General features: G+C 45.9%; 1 protein-coding gene across 1 annotated transcript in view; it reads left to right on the forward strand.

The window, feature by feature from the left end:
• LOC125942093 (uncharacterized) overlaps positions 1 to 22,548 on the forward strand; it is a 43,004-nt gene that overhangs the window by 19,470 nt on the left and 986 nt on the right. The gene's annotated exons all lie outside the window — the stretch shown is intronic.

Below are 22,548 nucleotides of genomic sequence, written 5' to 3' on the forward strand. Positions count from 1 at the left end.
GGATACATAAGTTGGGGTTCTCGAATTTACACAGTTAAGATTATTTGACGAAACACAATCCAACAATCTTTTACCACAAGAGTCGGACCGATAAGCCCATGATACGTGGTGAGAATTAAAGTCACCAGCTATGATTAGATCCTTTCTGCAGGCTGCAAGCGCGGCATCGAGAGAACCTGTATTGAGAACTCCTGTAGGAAAATAAACATTGACTACCGAAAATGGGGCGCATCCAGGAAGCGTTAAATCCAATGCTAGAATCTCACTTTCAGCAGAGAATGACTTGTGACTAATCTTAGTTCTATGACAAATTTTTGTTGAGATGAAAAATGCTAATCCCCCTCTACGAGAAGGGCGATCTAGACGAAAACTGCGATAATTCTTTAAATGAAAACTCTTTTCTGTGGATAACCAAGTTTCTTGCAAAATAATCAAATCAGGAGAAAGTTCTTCACAGAGATATAACAGATCAGCGGCTGCAGCAAAAATGGAACGACAGTTCCACTGCAGCACTTTCAAGCTTCCTATGTTGACGATATTCCGGCAGTATTTATTGCCGTCTGTAGAATGTTATCCTTTAGGAAATCAGCCTTTGTTAACCTGTCATTTTGACTCTTTTCAGCTTTTAGTTTATGGAGGGTAGTTGCTCTCGGGGAGTTTGGAGAAGCACGACGTTTACACGTTCGAGCATCTAAATCCATGTTCTCAGTGGTATCTGAACCAGTCTCGTGACTGTTAAAGCCCTCAGGTTCGACAGGAGTTGCGGGAGCTGCGGTGTCAGGTGTACTGCGAGGCGAGGCCTCTGCCGATTGGTGTTTCGTTATATTTTCATCAGAAACTGCGATTCCAGAAGGAACATTTGGACGCGCAGTAACATGGAAAACTTGCGACAACTGAGAAGTGAAAACTTGACCAATTGTCTCTGAAAGGTTCGTAAATAAACTGTCAAGGGCTTTTTGCCATAGCCTTCTCTACAGCTGCAGCTACAACATCACCAAGAGATGCATCCATAGCTTTGGAGTGACGAGCAGCAGCTTCAGCATAACCACATGATTTCTCTAAGGCAAGGGCATGAGCTTCACGACGCGAACACCGTTTCCTTTCTATAATTTGCATAATTTCAAGCTCTTGGTCTCTCGCAGGGCATTTCGTACAGTCCGCAGGGTGGGAACCTTAACACAAACAGCATCGTTCGCGCTGAGAGGAACACGTTTTTCCATCGTGGCCTTCTCCGCAAATGCGGCACCGAACATCAGATCTACATCCCTTAATACTGTGGCCATATCGCCAACACTGAGCGCATTGCACTGGGCGGGGAGAAAGTGCTTCCACCCTGTATAATAAGGGCCACGCCTTGATCTCTGACGGCGTAGTTGTGCCTGCAAAGATGACAATGACCGACTCTGTGGGGACTCTTTGATTATCAGAAACACGTGAACATCGATAGACTGATACGGCACCTGCCGGGGAGAACATCTCCAGGACCTCGGAAGCACACAGACTCGCATCGACTCCACGAACTAGCCCCTTAACGCAAGGATGAGGAGGAATAAAAGGCCTCACCGGGTGATTCGCGAACATTTGACACTGCAGAAGGTCGGAAACACAGGTCTGGTCCGGCGAACAGCATAGAATGCCCCCTCTGCCAAACTGTCGAACATCGGTTATGCTTTGGAAGTGCGGGGTTGCTTTCCGCAGCTCTTCTTGAGTCACCTTTAGATTTTTCACGCGGATGAATCCCCCATTGGTCGGCACTAGGGCCACTGGAACGCTGTGAATACCACTGCGCAAGAAAGCCTCTATAGGAATGTCATTATTGGGAAGTGAAGCCGTCAGAGGGAAGATCTCTGGCCGGGAGAAGAAAGAGACATTAGGAACTCACAATCAGATTAATTACACAATAAGAGGAAAGTACTAAACAAAGCTAAAGAAAAATAAGCCGCCCGATACTTGACCAATTTCCCACAACACGACTCGAACAGCACGGGCACAGGGGCACAGGGGATCGCAGCCAGCAGCCTCGGCAGACCTGGGACCAGAGCCTTGCCCTGTTGTTGTTGTTGTTGTTGTTGTTGTTGTTGTTGTTGTTGTTGTTGTTGTTGTTGTTGTTGTTGTTGTTGTTGTTGTTGTTGTTGTTGTTGTTGTTGTTGTTGTTGTTGTTGCCTCAAAACATGGCTCGTACCCACAGGGGGGATTGGCCACGTTATATTTGAAATGTGCGTCTAACAAAACAAAAGGGGAGAAAGGCACATTTAATACAAAGCAATATTCAACTCAATGCCAACAGAAAATTTGAGAGGGCATATTCATAAATTAAGGGGAAAAAAATAAAGTGAAGTGTCCCACGGTCGGTACCCTAGCAGTGAAGCCTTCCTGACGCTTCAATAAACTTGTGGATAGCAGAAATCATTGACCCATGGCTTGTGCCTAATTGACACGCACCAAAGGACAAAATGTTTGGTGTAGTAAGCGCTAAACCCAGCTTACTTGTAGGAAATACTAGGAACATTCTGCGTAAGGAGGAGAAGCGGCGGCAAGAAAGAAAGAAATGGTCCATAGTTTCTGGTTCATTACAAAAAGAACAAAGGTTAGTTATAGACAAACCAGATCTATGAAGGTAAAAATTTAGCCGGGGAACTCTACAACGGAAGCTTGATAATGTCACCTCGCATTGTCGTGAAAGGCATTTGCTCGTGTTCCACCGTAAATTTAGATGTCGAAAATCCTCTGCGGAAAGTAGGGATGATTTAGTACAATTTAGAAATAACAAGCGTTTAAATCTAGCACCTGTTATAAAAGCGAAATCAGGAAGGATATTTAAGACAGGACCATTTAGTGACTATGATGCGAGCGAGTCAGCTGATTCATTTAAAGAAATTCCACTATGACCGGGGACCCATACAAAGCGGACTTCAGACAAATTGTCTGGAACAAGAGTCCAAAATGTATACTCAGTAGGTGTGAATGATTTGTAGAAGTTAAATGTGTACAAACCGACAGTGCATCGGTAACAATTATTACTTTCGATGTCTGGGTACCCAATTTTCTAATGGCTAGAATGATGGCCAGAAATTCTGCAAGAAATATTTGGGTGTAATCTGCTAGACGAAGAGCAAAAGACCAGTTAAGCTGATTTGAAAAGATGCCCACTCCGGCCTTCTCTGCATTTTGTGTAGCGTCCGTAGAAATAACCAAGTGAGACTGAAATTGATTAAGATGATCTTGAAGGAGACCTTCAAGTATGCGTGACGGAAGAAGTTTAGCGTGTTTTGGAAAAATATCATCAAAAATCAAGTTCACCTTTAACGAATCAGTTTTTGGAGAAATCAGGCACGGTAGGCGAACATGAAGATTTGATAACAGCGTCTGAACAAAAACAACTTGAGGTTGTCGATAACGCCGCCAATGTGTTCGGAAAAATAAATCGGGATAATTGATGAAAACGGATTGCAAATGGGATAGGGATGTATCATAAAGCTTTAGAAAAGTCACGAGAGTAAGTTGCTTAAACCTGGACTCAAGCGGGAAAATTCCAGCCTCCAGATTAAGCACATCATTAGCCACAAAACGTGGCAACCCAAGACAAAAACGTAGCGCTTGCCTTTCTAGCAGTATTAAAGGTCTTAGCTTGTATGCTGCACATCCTGAAAAAAGAACACAGCCGAATTCGAGAATAGGGCGGACGTAGAGTTTGTAAATCATCAGCAACGTAGCCGTACGCATACCCGTCTTTTTATTACTGAAACGGCGCAAGAATGCTATTGCACGTTCTCCTTTCCTAGCATTTGTTTCGATTTGCTGTTGCCATTTTAATGTACCATCATACGTTATCCCCAAGTACTTCACAGCTGCAACTTGCGGTATTGGCTCATTTCGATAATGAAGAGAAATGAAAACGGGGTTTGATAATGGAAATACAAGTAACGCGCATTTCTTAACGTTAAGGGAAAATGACAGTCCGTCCAGCCAGACCTCGAGTGCAGACAAATAAGGTTGTAAAATTTGGTGCAACGTATTGATATCCCGTGATGAGGAGAAAAATGCAATGTCATCAGCATAGAGGTAGAGTTGCACATCCTGATGAGTTGGGACAGAAGATAACAAAATATTAAACAAAAGCGGAGAGAGAACTGATCCCTGTGGTACGCCTCTCGTATGTTTATACGTACCCGATGTCACCCCATCCTTGAAACAAAAGAATTTTCTATCAGAAAGGAACTCTTCTATCCAGGCCACTATATAGTCTGGAACAGCACAGCTCACTAATCTAGAAATTAAAATTCCATGCTCGACACTGTCATATGCTTTTGTAATATCTAAAGTTACTAAAGCTGATACGTTTCCTGATAATCCTGCGAGTCGAATGCGGCTTTCTAAATCAACGTGAGCTGACCATATTGAACAATGAGGCCTAAATCCTATTTGCCTCGAGCACAGAATACCCTTGGAAGAAGTGAATTCATTGAGCCGGACATGGACTACTTTTTCTATTATTTTGACTAGGTTCAATGTAAGGGAAATGGGCCGAATGTTGTCCAAGACATATCCGAGGTTTTGATTTTTTAGTAAAAGTATAACTTTTGCAATTTTCCAGGAGTCCGGGATCCACGTATATTGAAGGGAACTGTTAACTATATTCAAAAGCTCATTATGGAAAGAGTTACATAATAATTTAATCATTGCTGTTGTGATACGGTCAGGTCCAGGAGCCGATTTATGAGCAGTTAAAATGACATAGGATAATTCTGTCATGGTGACTTCTACAAACTCGTATGTCGAACTATGAAGCCTTCTAGGTCTAGGACACAGCGAAGAAAAACGAGCTTCAAGACCTTTCGCGATATCATCTAGTAAATCTGCCGCTTCTTTGGGGGATAGTACATCGGAACGTGACCATACGGACTGCTGGAAAGATTTTTTGCTCCTGTTGTTCTGCGATGTAGATGTAGATGTAGAGCCTTGGTGGTAGTGGCACATACCCACTCTGGGGAAGAACCTGGTAGTTCGATATAACAATAAGAAAGAAGATTCATAAAATACTGCAAACATAAATTTCTGCGAGCTGCCGTTCGAGACTGCCGCTCGCTCTCACTCTCTGCACGCCGCTTCCTTGTCCGTGGCACGTGGTCTTCGTCCGCAATCACCATCACCAATTGTCTTCTTCTTGTTGCCACAACACAATCATCATTCCAAGGTGGTCTTGTCACCATCACACGCCACTATCCACATCACACAGATGTGTGATGATGTGGATAATTATTCTCTAATTATCCTTAATATACGGCTGAAATATCTTTATAAAAATTATGGGGTCTTACGTGCCAAAACCACGATCTGATTATGAGGCACGCCGTAGTGGGGGACTCCGGAAATTTGGACCACCTGGGTTCTTTAACGTGCACCTAAATCTAAGTACACGGGTGTTTTCGCATTTCGCCCCCATCGAAATGCGGCCGCCGTGGCCGGGATTCGATCCCGCGACCTCGTGCTCAGTAGCCCAACACCATAGCCACTGAGCAACCACGGCGGATGAAATTTTTTTATTGCGATAGCAATTATATGTATACTTCAACCGGATTTCTGCCGTCGCCATGAGGTTCCGTATAAAGTCCAAGAACGATAAAAATCGTCGCCGCGCGCCGCATGCGCGAGTGAAAGCGTGCGGGGGACGCGCGCTATCACGGAGAGCGAACGCACGGCGGAAAGCAAATGCGACCGTCGCGCGAAAGGCCGTGGGGGTATGGGAGGGAGGGAGGAGGCGGGGCGACGCTGTGCTGAGGTACCAAATGCGTATCTTGCAACCCGGTGCAAGGGGAACTGGCCACTCAATCTCCCACGCGAAAGCAAGAAAGCGGGAAGGCAGCGCGGGAGGGAGCGGGGGGCAGCATCTACTCTGCCAACAACTGCGCTTGTACTTTGCCCGGCTGTGGCAGTCGCCAGCACCGTCTCTTAAAAGCGATCTCCACACGGCTCTGACCTTTGTATGCGCTGTGCATTCGCCGCTCAGTTTCCGTTGAAGCCATAGACCGCACGAACCTTCGCTCGCTGCGGCGGCTGCGCTTGCTGCCAGCGTTTTGACAGTCGTTGTCTGCGGTCATTGAGTTTGATCTATTCATGTTTGCTTGTGCGCGCTGACACCACGCTTGTTAATTCAGTTAGTAAGCGAATGGGTCCAAGTTTATGCAGCCGATAAAACTACTATCCCTACTCCGAATAGCTCTCTACTAATTGGCTATCGCAATTGATGCTTCACCTTTCGGGCGAAACTGCGACATTTTTAATATATACCTTGACAATCCAAGAAACGCACAGCCTGCGTGCGACCTTACAAAATCCAGCCAAATTTCCAGCGAAGCTGTCTCTGTCGAGCGGTTGCAGTAGGAATTTTAATTGCCAGTAATGTTAACGCACAGCTTAAAACTTTGCCTGCATATTATTTTTGCAAAGTATGCACGCTTGAATCCCATTTCCTCCCTATTGAAAGCCAGTGACATGTCTCGTTCTCCCAAGACGCCTACGAACATGAGTATAATGTTCGTATAACGCTGCAATTAACCGACACGAATGAAACTTCGCACGGGCGTCTGACGTAACGTGCGCCATTTCTAAAGATATGAAGTCGTTGCCTGGTTGAGCCTACCGACGACAATGGGGATGCCTACTACGTGCCTCGTATTACGTATGAAAATAAGGGGGGGGGGGGAAAGCCGTTATCACTAATTTCTCCAAAGTTCTTAATTACCCCAGAGATTGCTGAGTTGCTGCTGCGGGGAAGCAATTGCTCATTTCTTTCGCTATGCTGGTGTCATCAGCATCCACCATTTGTACGGCTATCGATTCAGGGAAACAAATTTGGTTAACCTACCTGCCTTTCTATGCATCCATTCTCTCTCTCTCGATTCAGTGAGCAATTTAAACTGAACATTACACAGTATTTAAGGTATCTGTCAACAGTTGCTTGTTTGAAAAACAAAGGAACACGGCTAGAAGACGAGGAAAGGTGAAACCTGGTAAGCGCTAACCGCAAGTTTAAATTCCGAAGTCTTCTGAATTATTACGAATCCGACTATTTTGATTCGTTTACCCGCGACTCAAGCAATTTAGGCTTGAATTTGTTAAGCAGGACCACCATAGTGCGCTTAAGTTAAAATATTCAGCGTTCATGCGCTCACTGATAATTTAGTTATATATCAATAGAGTTCTCTCTGACCTTGACGCCGTAACTAATTGGTATAACCAATGGCTCATGGAATTAAACGCTGCCCATATTTGTGTAGATGTGACGGATTATTCTAACTTTATTCTTTATTCATACATGATCTGCAGCGCCACTAAGGAATTATTGCGGGGGGGGGGGGGGGGGGGTAAAAGACATCAAGATTTCTGCGGTACACCACATTCACAGGTAGCGAACGAACTCCAAGCGATAAAGGTTCTTGGAAAAAAAATAATATTTAAGAAAGTTACGGCAGACTCATCTCATGATTACTGTCGATAGTAATGCGATTAGCATTCAAGCGTGTAGCAACACACCATATTTCTGAAGTCGTTTGTTTAACCTCTCTGAGACTTCCATTGGTTCGGTTATATGTGACCCAATCCGGTCTCCTCCCCATGGCGCTGTGGCATTCACTTGCCATAGTAACGCTTAAGCAAGGCGGCATGAAGACGACTGCATGAGGCACTAACGACTCTATGGAATGAGAGAAGGAATGACGTCGATGAAATGACAAAGGCGCAGTATGACGACAACGGGACAATCATATGACCTTTCTTATATGATGACGTTGGTATAACGAGGACAGCCCGACGACTCTAACATGAGGACAGTTGTAGGAAGATGAGTGTGTGACGACCATGGCGGGACGAAAGCGGTACGAAGACAACCGGATGGCGAAGCTGAAATGACGACGATATGACCACGGATGCATGATAGCCACTGTCTGAAGACGACGACATGACAAAAATGGCATGACAGCGGCGGCATAATCACGACTGAATGACGACAGCATAAATTACGATAGAATCACGAAGACGGATTGATGTCGATGAAACGACGAAGGCAGTATATGACGACTACGGCATGACCACAATGGGACGACGTTACTGAAGTGATAGTAAAGCGACAGCGTGACGACAACGGTATATGACGACTACCGTGTGAAAACGTGGCAAGACAAGAGTTGGATGACGATGTTAGAATGAGGATGACAGAACGACCGCGACGGTATCATCACCCCAGTATGAGGACGTATGCACGACGGCGGCTGCATGACGACGACAAAACGACGATGATGGCATGAAAAGGTGTGACGACAATTGGATGACAACGAGTGTATGACGACAATGGCGTAACGGCGACAGTGTCACGAGCCCTGTATGACGACGATGTCCCGAAGACGATGGGGTGACAACGACGGCATGACTAGAGGCGGTTCACGAAGCTGGAATGACGATGTTGCAACGACCACGACGGCATCATCACAGCGAGCACATACCTAGTGGCCCGAGCTATTAGACAACTTCGCCCACTGGGTCAGCGTAAAAGGCGTGACGACAGTCAGATAACAAAGATTCCATGACGACGATCGACTGAACGACCATGACGGCATCACGACCGTGATCATATACCTAGTGGCACAAGTTGGTAGACAACTTGGGCCATTGTGCCTGCGAAAGAGTCTAGACATCTAGATAGATACGGTAGATAGATAGGCTCAAAACTGGGCAAAGAATGCTAATCGCAGTAAAAGATAAGTACTGCAAAGGTACCTCCCAAGTTTAAGTTGATGTTTTTGATGCGAGGAAGCAAATGCGGGGCCTCGGAATTTAGAGCAGTGCACGGACCTGGGCTGGCCCGAGAGCCTGGGCCCGGCCAGGGCTCTCGGGCCAGACCAGCCCGCGGGCCGGGCTCGGGCCGGGTAAGCAATTGCTGACTTGCGTTTAAGCCGAGCTCTGACCTAGGAGCTTCGGGCTCGGGTCTGGCCTGGGCCTCAGTCTGGCCCAGATTTGGCCCGGAAATGTTATTTGAAACTCCACAAAACTGAAGACAAACTGCAGCCCTATGCGAATTTTAGGTCAGTGGTGTCTGTCGGTTTATGGGAAAGTCGAAGCAGGCAAGCCACGACACAGCAGCTGGACGCTTCACAGATTAGTGCGCATTAGTGGCACTCTTCGGCCACGTAGAAAACGGTACCTGTGATCAACCGCGCCCACTGTACGTCCCGCGTTTAAAGCGAACCTTCGATTGCGTTACATGTTTCGGTGGCGGCGTAGTCACGCAAAAAGTCACGTTTGGCGCATACTCGCATTGGATATGCGGGTATGAGCCAGGGACAAGAAATAAAGATAGAAAGAAGGAAGGAAGGAAGTAAGGAAGGAAGGAAGGAAGGAAAGAAATAAATAAATAAATAAATAAATAAATAAATAAATAAATAAATAAATAAAGAGCAGGTGCTGGGAAAGCTGCGCCGGAGCCGGATCACGTGATGCGCACGACCAATCAGGGTCGTTTAGTGTGTCGCGGGGAGAGAAAGGGAAGGAAAGGTGGTTGGAGCGCTCCGCCGAGCTTCCCTCGCCTCAGATGAGTTTCAGCGTCCGGATGGGAAAGCTCCGCGTGGTGCGTTCCGCCGAGGAGCAGGCTGCGTTTGATTAACGGCGCCGCGAACTCGCTCGGGAAAGGGCTCGTCGTCGACGTGCCAATTCTAGCGTGATGGCTTCCGAAGCCCAGGCCAAACGTCAGCGAAGAGCCGAGAACCTCGAGTTGCGGGAGCGCGATGTTGAGGCCAAACGTCAGCGAAGAGCCGTCGACCCTGAGTTTAGGGCAAACGAAGTGGAACGCCTGCGACAGCGTCGTCTTGCCACAAGCTTCACTCACCCCCATTTCCTCAAGAGGGGAAGGGCTCTGAATTTTTTATTGCGATCAGCATTCTTTGCCTACTTCAGGCACTTTGTATCTATCGATCTATCTATCCATCTATCTACCTTACGCCATGTGACCCGATTGTTGTCTACTTTTGAGCCACCACGTATGTCCTCGGGGTCATGGTAGTTGCATGGTCGTCATACAATCATGATCATCCCGTTCTAGTGATGCCGTTCTCCTACTACTGTCGTACCATCACCATCATTTCAGAAACGTCATCAAATTGTCGTCATACCCTCATCGTCATACCCTCATCGTCATATCGCCTTCGCAGTTTCATCGACGTCATTCCATTGTAATCATGCTCTCGTCATTCAATCGCGATTATGTCGCGGTTGTCATGCAATCGTCGTCATTGCATCGTCCACATACGGTCATCGTCAAGCATTTGTTGTCATACCGTGGTCGTTCCATCTTCGTCATGTGATTCTCGTCCTACTGTAGGCGTCCCGTAATTTTCGTCATACAGTCGTCACCACACCATCATCGTCGTACACTTGTCGTCATTGCATTGTTGCCAGACCACCGTCATCACGCTGTTGTCGCACCGTCGCCATCCTTTCAGAAATGTCATCCAATTGTTGTCATGCCACCTTCTTCGTTCCGTCAACATAATTTCTCCTTCATTCAATTGTGCTATCCTGAATCAATAGTGATTATGCCACCGTCGTCATGGCATTGTAATTGCATCGAAGTTATTTATCGTCATCACTTCAGAATCATCCCACCATCGTCGTGCCGTCGTCCTCATAATGCCCTCGTCGTTTTATCGACGTCATTCCTTCTTCGTAATTCCGTCGTCGTCACTGCATGCGCCGTCGGCGTGCGGTCCTCGTTCTACCGCCGTGAGATAAAATTGGCAAGCGATTGTCATAATAAAGCGGGCAAATCACGGATACAGTGCATGTCGCATATAGCCGAATCACTTGAAATCTCAGGAGGACCACTACAGATTCTAAATAAAGGTGTCTTAGTCAATACGGTGTGTCGCTATATACGTGGTCGCTACATTGGGTGAATGCTAATCGCATTAACTTCGATAGCCATCTTATGATGGGTTCTGCCGGATTTTTTTTTTGATATTTTGATATTTGCTTTATATCACCATTTTGGCACATCAATACAGACAAAAATGTACATAAATGGTGAGGATAGCGGGAAAAAAGCTGCTTTTTAGCAGCTTGACTAGCCCCGCCATCCCCTGCTTACAACGACAGCAACGGAAACAAGCTCACAGAGAACAATTTCAAGCAATGGTTTTTTTTTTTCTTTCGTCTTCGCGACACTAAAAAAATCTGGTCAACATTGTTCCCAGGTTATTAAGACCTCGAAATCCTAGAGGTGATCGTGCTCGGGCATGTGACGGACGACCCGACGTTCGATGGTGGTAGCGCTGTAATTGTGACAGCGGCCCTGCCTATCAACAAGGGGAAGCCTGGGACGTCGGAACCGGGGAGGCAGGGGATTCCAGAGCGCCCCCCCCCGCCAAAGTATTTTTATGCAGGGGCTCTGCCCCCAACCCTTTCCATTTCTTTCCACTTTTTTTTTTAAACATCTCATATATAGGAGCTATGCGCCCCCATCAACTTTCATTCTCTGTCAAATGTGTTCTGATCATAAATGCATAGGTGTTATTGTTTCGTGCTTTTTGATAAAAGAAGGAGCCCAGGAGAATGGTTAGCTGCATAATATTTCATGAAATGAGAAATAAAAGCTATAGCAGGGGTGGTACAGCTGCGTCAATTGCGCTAAATTGCTACACATTTGCGACTTGCTGCGCCAAACCGTAAGAATGCCTTGAAATACTCCCGAGAGGCTCCAAAACGCCGAGCGCGACCACGAGGGGTTCGTGTTCAGATCAGTTTTAGAGGGAAGTAGCAGCTATGTAAAAAGCCTGGATTTTGTTCACTTCATCCTAAGCATATCGGGAGTCGCTGTATATTCGTCGAGTATCGAATCATTTCAGCCTGCGTTCGATCCGCTCATTCACGCGCGATAATGCGCGACCGTATTAGCACGTCCGTGAACCCGTGCTCGTGTTTTGTCCGGGACTTAAAATGGGACACTTCGTCACCATATAACTCATTGCATACCCTGCATACTTCTCCCGCGGTACATCAACGCAGGTGCACGATCATATGATATATATATATATATATATATATATATATATATATATATGCCAGCCCCAGAGCCGGCGGTAGACCAAACTAAACCAAACGCGCTCTGCTGGGTCGGTCAACCAGCGTCGGGAGACCAATGAGTTCCTTTAAACTACTTCTCATGTGGTAACTGTTAATACTCATTTGATGTCTGTATTTTATTTGTGTGTGGTTGTTTCGCTTACGGCGGCGCGAATACGCATACGCGTAAAACGTACATGCGAAAGCTTCCAATGGGCTTCGCGCGTCGCTTGCGAAGGACACTGTATAGACGCGCACAAGTGCTATTTGAGTCTAAGGACTATTAGGTTTAAATGCACTTAAATTGTCCCTGTTGTAAGAATGTTGCCGTTTTTGTCGAATACTATGATTTTTAATCTCAACTGCTGCTCTAGGTACTAACACTAAGGTGGTCATAGGGGCTTGAAAAAGCTGGAAATCTCTTTGATATAAAGTTACTCTAATCCGAGAGTTACCACATTGCAATTGCGCCTCGCCGCAATGCTTTTGACCACGCGATGGCCGCAGCATAATTGAGTGATTGGTTGATTGATTGCTTGGTTGATTGCTTTATTTGCTTCGTAACAGCTAGTACAGTGTAACAGCTAGGAGACGGAGGGATAAGTTGAAGTGAAGGCTTAAGGGGTCCTTCGTCCCCTCAGTTAACAAATACAGAGCAGCTGAAAGTATACACAGTATCACCGCAAGTTCCACATTGTTTCAAATAATGATGAAGTCATAAATAGAAAACTGAAAAACATAGCCTTTACAAGAAATAAAGCCGCTTTAATCTCCCACACTTAAATAAAATACTACCTAGTTTGTAGAAGAAAGAGCCGCCAAGTCCTGCTGCTCTTAAATAAATTACTACATAGTTTAACAACAAAACGACACGTCTTTGTGATTAGTCATAAAAATAATGTTTAACGTGAAAATACGAACGCAATGTAGCGAAGTGTATGTTTGTGCGTATCGTGAGTGATAACGTGCAAAAGAACTCGCAATGTAAACCTGGTTGGGTTGCCAACGTACGCACGCATCGGCAATGCCGATAAGGAGGTTCGGTACTTCGGCCAGTCATTCATGGGGGGAATGCCGAAGCGCCCCGCGTTAGCCCCTGTCATTATACTAGTGGCCCAAATTACGTCGGTTTAACTTTTCTTTTTACACTAATCGTGGTTCAAATTATTCGAATAAAGGCAAAAGGCGTAGCGCATCAGAAGCAGGACACATGAAGAACACAGACAACACACACGTTTGGCGCTGTGTTGTCTGTTTAATTCTTCTTGTGTCCTGCTTCTGACGCGCCACGCCTTTTGCCTCCATCATGTTATACCAACGAGCCCAACGTGCAGCGTTACTCAACTTCATTGGACTGAAGCCTGCGTACAAAGCAATCATCTAGCAAATACGCGAACGGAGCTGCAGGTACGCTGCCTTACCGGCCGGCGTGGCCGGCATCACGTGGTATTTGTATTGGAATAGTTGGTTGTACATGTTTGCTTACCACGTTCTGTTTTAGAACAAAAAACACAGAACAGGACATATCACGCTTCTGCCTATGCCCTGTTCTGTGTTCCAAAACTGCGCAATAAAAAAAGAGAGAGAGAGAAAAAAAATAAGAATGCGCCGTATCGTTCGACCGGAATTTCAGTTTGTGTTCGCGAACACAAACTGAAATCAGCACATAAATCTTGACGTCGTAATTTGCGCAGCGTTCATTCGCAGCTTGTTGCTCAGATCTCTCCGAGGGTTTGCGGTCATAATCACGTTGTGTGATCACAGTTCAAAATAATGTTCGCCCTTATTTTCTCGTGCATCATATTATAAAGTAGAGCGGAAGCAGCATATTATTGCGTCCTTGGTAAGCTTTCCTTAGTCGACAACATGGGTGAAAGCGCGCTTCAGTAACTGTTCTTAAAGGCGTCCTTCCCTCCCCAGCGGTGTGCGCTGCTGCTGTTGTCGGCGCTGACAACAAAGCTGTTTTAGGCCCCCGTGATTTATATATTTATGAGCGAAGAAATCGCTCTGAACTTATTCGCCATCTGGAGATCAGCTTCCGCTAACCATGCCGCTCACGTTTTCGCCGTAGAATCTTCAACATATTTTAGGAACTTGCAAACACACAATAACAGAGACCTGCATCTTCTCATTGGACAAACTGACGGATACAGGTGACAGCTTTTCACTCTGCGTGCTTTATTTATTGCGCGCCGTCTGTCACTAGTAGCAGACGACATGCGGCGCTGAGCACCGCTGTACAGAGCGCCACACCATTTTTGCGTCATAATGCGTGGCGAACTACGCTTCAGACGGTCGGTCCGCACACCTACTCCTCTAGCCTACTGTTGCTATGCGGACGCGTCTCGTTAGGCCTACGGGCGCCGGAATCGCCGAACGATCTCAGAAATTGGACGCGCTACGCGCTCATAACTAACGTTTCAAGTAAGCTTAGAGAAAGCGAAAGCTCATTTCAATAGTTACTGCGTGGCGATCAACGCGAGTGAGAACGTAGCCATCACGAGAATTCACGCTGAAGCTGGAGCCATGCGTGCAGCCATATTGGAGAACGCTATTTCTTAGCGTGCGTAAACATTAGATATCTGTGCTCGCGCCGCGCTTAGACGTGTACGATCTGTCCCGCACCATCTGCGCATGCGTGAGATGTCGGGAGCGAGCTCGCGCGCGCCGGCACGCGTACGTGTAGTTTGGCTTTTATTTCCGGCACTGAAGATGCTGCGGCACAAGAAGTCTCACTGCATGTTTGTCGAAAATGACCGAACTTAACTTTTCATGGTAACTTGTCTCCTTTTAAGACACGCTTTACACAGCGCGAGTTGCTTAGGCATCGTACTTGTAAATGTGTGAATCTATCTGTCGCCGGCTTGATTAGTATACATAGGCTGCACGGACGTCATCGCGGACGCCATCTTTGGGTACCAGCAGGTCGAGAAGGGGCGTAAGCAAGGAACATGACAGCATGACAGCAACAAAAAGCGCGTCTTGCGTCGAACGTCAGAGCGCAAAGAATGATAAACCGGTGAAACAGCAACAAAAAAAAAATGTCACAGTTTCGCCCTAAGGGCGAAGCAATGAATGCGATAGCAACGCAGCAATGTCATACGAAGTAAGGTGAGCGGCTTTGGTAGCAATATGAATTGCAGTAAACATGAGCTGATTAAGTAAGCAGGAGTGCTGCGGCGTAAGTAGACCGACATGAAGAGAGACTCGATGACCACGAGAAGGCGCGTGTGAAACGGTGGTGTTGATGAGAAGCGCTTCCCGTGGGCAGCGCGTGTGAAGGGACACACCTGTAGTGCTGCACTGCCGATCCGGACAGCATTGCATGTGTAGCGTGCATTGGAAAATGTGGCCCGACTATTACTAACTGAATGAACAAGCGTGGTGTGAGCGCGCACAAACAAACACGAATAGATCACACTGAATGACTGCAGACAACGACTGTCAAAACGCTGGCAGCTAGCCCATACGCCGCAGCGGGCGAAGGTACGTGCGGTCTATCGCTTCAACGGAAACTGAGCGGCGAATGCACGGCGCATAAAGGTCAGAGCCGTGTGGAGATAAGAGACGGTGCGGACGAGCGACGAGCGCGCTTGTTGGCAGAGTAGAAATGCGCCCCCCCCCCCCCTCCGCGCTCCCTCCGGCGCTGGCTTGCCGCTTCCTTGCTTGCGCGTGGGAGATTGAGTGCGTTCGCCCTCCGTGATAGCGTGCGTCCCCTCACGCTTCCGCTCGGGCATACGGCGCGCGGCGAAGATTTTATCTATACGGAACCTCACGGCGACGGCGACGACGACGGCAGAAATCCGGTTGAAGTGTCCATATAATTGACATATATCGCAATAAAAAAGCGCGTCTTGCGTCGAACGTCAGAGCGATAACAATGATAAACCGGTGAAAAACAATCGCCGTGAAAAAGCAAAACAGTTTGCGCGTGATAATATGTTGCACTGACGTCATCGTAGTCGCCATTTTTGGGTACCAGCGCGGTGAGATATGGCTGCGTGACGTCACATGAACACTATCTATAGATGACTTGCACGGACGTCATCCTAGCCTCCATGTTGAAGGACCAGCACGGCAGGCTGCGGCAGTGACATAACGTGAAATGTACTTAAAGGCAAGTCAGCATCGGTGATGGAAGCGTCGATCTCATAAACAACACCTGCCGGCGTGTCATTGTTGTATGTTATATAGTAGCGCAGATTGATGTCTTCAAACACTTTGACGTTGCTCAATATGTCCAGTGCGCTGCGGTTCGTGACGTGTCTAGCGAGGAGGTTTCCTGGGCGTTAATCCTTACATCTTTGATCTGGCTCGGAACGAGGGCCTCAAGCGACAGAGATGTGGCTTGGCAGTTGAGTCGGTTTAGATTATAGCCGTAGCTTCCACAGGCGCAAAAAAAGAAATTGTTTTCGTGCAGTAATTACAGTTGCCAAACTTGTTGAAGGAGAAGCCGTGAAGAGTCTTCGCTTTGGTTTACGCTATGTTACGGGCACGATTGTCATCCAAGCTCTCGTAGCTGTCCGTAGCGGAAATCACAGCGTCTACGCTGTCGGTGTCGCTCAAGTGACCAAACTGCTTTCTCGAGGCGGCAGCAATTCATGTGGATGAACAGGGCTGAGCGCCAGTTGGCTCCACGTCCATCGTCGTGCTTATGGGAGCGGCGTCTCCCGCAAAGACTGAAAGAGCTTTAGAATGACAGAGAAAGAGAGCAGCGTTGTTATTGATATGGCCTCAAATCATGGCTCATACCCACTAGGAGGATTGGCCACGCTGGAGGGAATGAACAGTACGCACAACAAAAAAAAAAACAAAGCAATTTAGAAAACACCAGCGGTCAAAATAGGAACATTCTTACAGAAGAAGCACTTCGTCGTCTTCCAAACGATGAGGGAAAGCGTAAGAGGGAAAGGATGACTTCATGCGGCACGTGGTGACAGCTTCTTTACCATGGTCTCGAATGCCCCCCATTTGTCGTCATGTGCATGTTTCTTTGTAAATAAAGAAAGCACATTTGTTTTGAAAACTGTTTCTGTATTATCTGCTAAATTCAGCAGAAATGTCAGAAGTGCCATGCCTAATAAACAATTGCAGCGTAGGTAAATGGAACTCGAAAAATTGCCAATAGGTTGGTGCTGAGTGGTAAACATAAAATCTCACAGTGGCTAAAAATATCTATTGTCCAATAAAAAAAGAAGGTTCGGAAAAAGCAATGTCTCAGATTTGTTTTATAAGGCTAATTTCGAGTGTAACCATTTGGCTAACAGGTATTTCGAAGGGCAGCTCACGCAGTACAGGGAATTCCATTAAATAAAGTTGCACTCATTCATTCAATACCGCGAATCGTTCGCTGACAGTGGCAATGCGTGCATCAGATGGCGAGCGTATAATATGACGCAGAAGTGCAGCGGTGATAAGTGAGCCCTACGCCTCCTAAAAAACTATGCCTGGAATGTCGCTCTTTTAACGCGATAGCGTTAAGGTCCCCGTGTCGCAGAAAATCCGGCGTCGGTGTCGGCGTAAGCGCCGGCATCCGTGGCAGAGAAAATCATCCCGAGCCACCCCGACCGCGCAGGCACTCCGCCTGGCGCAAGGTGTTAGTGAACAAAAATTAAATTTATCACAGTAAAATCCGCTAGAGAAATGGTAAAGTACGGCTTAACCACAACCTACAGCCATGGTGGCGTCGGATTGTAATTTGAATGTACGAGAAAACATAATTTTGTAAGGAGGAAACTCAAACGCAAACCTCTTTTCCAGCATTTCTACCCTACCAACAGCGGTGCGCTCTGGTAGGTTACTTGCGAAAATCCTATCCAGATGGCGCTTGCGTCCTCGGCAGGTTAGAGAGCCTACATACATGCGCTGTACAGCGTTTGCATGTAGGCTCCCTACGGCAGCTCAAATTGGGACTTAGCCTACCTAATGCGTTTTGGACACGCGCGCGCGCCGTCGGGGCAATAGCAAACAATTATAAAATGATTAAAAAGGTCCTGGGGCCTTCATATTTTAATATAAGACGACTTATATAGGCCCTAGAAAAACGTCTTCCCGCAATGCATTTCTGTTTAAAAGTGAAGCCGACATTAAGGGGGTCGGTGTAAGCTTGGTCTTTGAAAGCGGGCTCAAAAACCTCGGTCCAAAAAGCAAGGCACTGCTGACTAATGCCATAGAGCAAGTGATTAGAACAAAGAATATTCCCGATGGATGGCGTGAAAGCAAGATGAATCTCATCTACAAAGGCAAAGGAGATAAGGATAACACGAGCTCGTACAGGCCAGTTACAGTAACGTCGGTGATATATAGAATGGCAATGCAAGCCATAAAATTAGAACTGTCGAAGTGGGTGGAGGAAAACGATGTATTGGGGGAACTACAGAATGGGTTCAGGCCAGGCAGACGCTTAGAAGACAATATGTTTGTACTAACTCAGTGCATAGAGATTTCAGTAGCTCAGAAAAGACCTTTATGGATAGCATTTCTAGATATTAAAGGAGCTCATGACAACGTAGACAGGGAATTGTTGTGGGATATTCTTCAATACGAAGGCATAGATGACGATTTCGTGGAGCTGCTAAAGGAGATATATCGAGACAACCAAGTACAAGTGGTATGGGAAGGCCGAAAAGGAAATGAAATGGTGGGAATTCACCAAGGATTGAAGCAAGGATGCCCTCTGTGACCATTGTTGTTCACGCTTTACGTCAAGGGTATAGAAAGACGACTGGAAAACAGCGAATTAGGTTTCGATTTATCCTACATGCGTAATGGACAAATGGTGCAACAGAAGGTCCCTGGACTGATGTACGCAGACGACATTGTGCTACTAGCGGACAATAAAAAAGATTTACAGATACTTGCGAATATCTGTGGGAACGCAGCGACAAATCTAGGCCTTAAGTTCAGCACAGAGAAATCAGGGATTATGATCTTTAATGAACACACGAGTAACTTCGTGGTGTCAATTCAACAGCAAGTAATACCCATAGTGAAGCAATATAAGTACCTCGGCGTACACATAAACGAAGGAAAGAATTACTCAAGCAACCACCAAGATAATCTGAAAATAAAGGGGAAGCGTAATGCAGCAATAATGAAACACAGAGCACTATGGGGCCACAATAAGTATGAGGTGGTGCGTGGAATCTGGAAAGGAGTAATGGTGCCAGCGCTAACATTTGCAAATGCCATTATATGCTTAAAATCGGATATATTGGCGGGTTTGGAAGTTAACCAAAGATCAGTAGGCCGGTTGGCTTTGGGAGCACACGGTAATACGACAAATGAGGCAGTGCAGGGTGACATGGGTTGGGCCTCTTTTGAAGTCAGAGAAGCACAGAGCAAAATTAGTTTTGAAGAAAGGCTCAGGAACATGGATGAAAATAAATGGGCGGCTAAAGTGCACAAGTATCTCTACATGAAAAGCGTGGACACAGAATGGAGGAAGAGGTCAAGGAAGTTGGCAACCAAGTACAGGATAATCGAAACTGTAAATAGACAACCAGGGTCATCAGAAAGAAAGTGAGAGAAATAGAGACTGTGAATTGGATGCAAAGAATGGAAACAAAAAGGACAATGGAGATTTACAAGAATGAGAAGAAAGAAATTAGAAGGGAAAATCTGTACGATAACACAAAGGGCAGTGCCTTGCTATTTGAGGCTCGAGCCGGTTGCCTAAGGACGAAAACATATCGGAACAAATATTCGGAACTAGATGAGACATGTGTATGCTGCAGTAAAGATCCAGAGACCACTCAGCACATCCTAATGGAATGCGACGGGATCCACCCAGCGAGAACCGTAGGTAACGTGCGCAACTCCCAGTAGCGCTTGGGTTTAAAGTGGAAGGAAACATAAACAGATCAGCCGTAGAGATTAGCAAGAGATGATTAGAGTACTGGTAGAAAAAAAGCAGGGAAAAGATGGATACGACCTGATCTCTTAAAATCATAGGCAGCGGTACAAGGTAAATTTTTGAAAAAGAAAAATAATGAGAGGTATACAAAAATGCTAGATAAAGAACATGTATAGTATACCTGATTAAATCAAGCAGGCGAGGTGACTATTTGTCGCCGCCCCGTTTCAAAGGGGATGCCAATAAATCATCATCATCATCATCATCATCATCACGTCGAGCCGAGCGCCCGATACGCGAGTTTCTCTCGCTTTTTGTTGGAAATTCTTGTGCGAAGTGATGTTTCGTGCGGTGCTCAGGACAAGTGCTCAGGGATGAGCCGCAGTCAAAGTCACTGTTTCGTGCTTGGCTGCATGACTACATGGTTACAAATCGTGCAAAACGAAGAGCGAGCATCCAAAAGAGAGAGAGAGAGAAAAAAAAAAGCACTTGAAACTTCGCAGGACGATCATGAGAACCGTGAAAGTGAATGTGCATTGTGTTCAGTTACACCCCATCATGGTAAATATTAAGTACAGTGGCTATAGTAGTTTTAAGTGTGTTAATCGACTTAGTGTGTATGCTTCCCTTGCTTTACAAGAATGTCGCTTGAAATATTTTATTCTTGGTTCTTCACTCATGTTTTCTCTCTGTTGTGCACAGTTGTTAATTATTGGTTCTCTTTTGTGTATGCGCTGCGTCGAAACCGGTATTTCTACCTTTGCTTCATGCGCATTACCATTACATGAGGGCTGCAGTAATTTTGTCTGTATTGTTGATGCCCCATGCTGCTGCTTTGCAATGTAAGAGGCGAGAACCTATTAACTTGAGCACTTAATTTTTGTCCCTGGTCGCGGGATCGAATCCCGGCCACGGCGGCCGCATTTCGATGTGGGCGACATGCGAAAACACCCGTGTACTTAGATTTAGGTGCACGTTAAAGAACGCCAGGTGGTCCAAATTTCCGGAGTCCCCCACTACGGCGTGCCTCATAATCAGATCGTAGTTTTGGCACGTAAAACCCCATAACTAGCTTAATTTTTGTTCCTGTGTTATCCCCATTGAAACTGGGCAAGAAAAGGAAACAAGAATTCTAATGTTCTCATCATTATTTTAAATGCACCGTCAGCCTTTGTCGGTGTTTTCGTCAAATGTGTTCTGTTTATTTATGTTCCTTTAACCTAACCTGTTTTTTTTTATTCTTGTCAAGTATATGGAGTTCTGTTTGTTCGAATCGCATTGAAATTAAAAGTTTGTTATGAGCGACGAGCTCGAAACTAATTATGTTTCCTCGTAACATTTATTGAAGCGACACGTTACAGTACACGGCAACACAGTGACTGATAAAAATTATCAATAATTGCACCATATTTCGCTTATAACATCCCAGTTTCCAAGAAATCGTGTAAACGTGAAAATATTGAGCAAGTCAAGGCGACTTTCTATGTAAGATAATCATCGGTGCATTCCAATTAAGGGCAGTACGTTACATATATTAAGTGAAATCTAATTGCATCTTTCTTTAACGAACAACTCGGGGACTCAATTCATATTGGCAAGCAAAAGCAGTTGTTTTCCTTCAAGCGTGCGTTTATAGACAGTAATATGCGCGTAAAATAAGACCGCAGCGAAGCAAAACTCGAGGCGCGTCTGCGCGGCCTCCGAGGTAAACATGCCAAGACGGCCAAGATCTCGCGAGCAAAAAACGTGTTATACGCGAATATATAAGGGGCATATGTCGCTATTATGCTGCTGCGATCTTCGCGAACACGAGCGGCTGAGCAAGATGTACCATTCGAGGTAAAGAAAGGAAATTCGCATCGCGAATCGGGGCGCTTATCCGGCTAGTCGATCGTCGGGCCTGGTCGGGTGACGTGAATGTACGTGAATGCAAGCGTGAGCGCCGCCTTGCGGCTGCATCTCAAATGCTCACGCGAGTGGCGGGGCCTTCGTCACACTTCCCTATTCTAGCCACTGTAACCTGCACTCTTCGATTTGGTTTCGTGCCGGAACCAGTTCAGCACGAGCTCAAGTTTAGTTCCCATGGAACTAATAAACATTATTTCTCTCTCTCTTCCCCCTCTCTCTCTCTCCTGCGCTCGCTACTTTGGAAGTGCAGGCGTCAATCAAGCTTTGACGCGAAATATAAACTTCACGCCACTCTTGCTATAGTTCCCCAGTGAAACGACAGGGAGCGCTGACCGGCGCTATCCCAGATATCCGCGCTACGGAGTCAGCCTCGAGCCACTTTCCTTTTTTCTTTGTGACAGAAAAAGATTGCCTTATTAATATTTTCTTATTTTTCCATGATTCAATAAATTATAGATAATAAATAAATTTAATAAATTATCGATATAGCAAATTCAAAAAGTAATGTCGCAAAACCACAATTATATTATTATTAATATTATTATTCAAAATTTACGTCTCTCCTTTACTGTATTTAATTTATTATTAAATTCATATTACTATTCCTATCTAGGCAAGGCTGACTAACTTAGTATACACTACTTATTTCTTTTATTATCGGTTCATTTTCCCATCTT

Source organism: Dermacentor silvarum, chromosome 1 (assembly GCF_013339745.2).
Source record: "Dermacentor silvarum isolate Dsil-2018 chromosome 1, BIME_Dsil_1.4, whole genome shotgun sequence".
NCBI lineage: Eukaryota > Metazoa > Arthropoda > Arachnida > Ixodida > Ixodidae > Dermacentor > Dermacentor silvarum.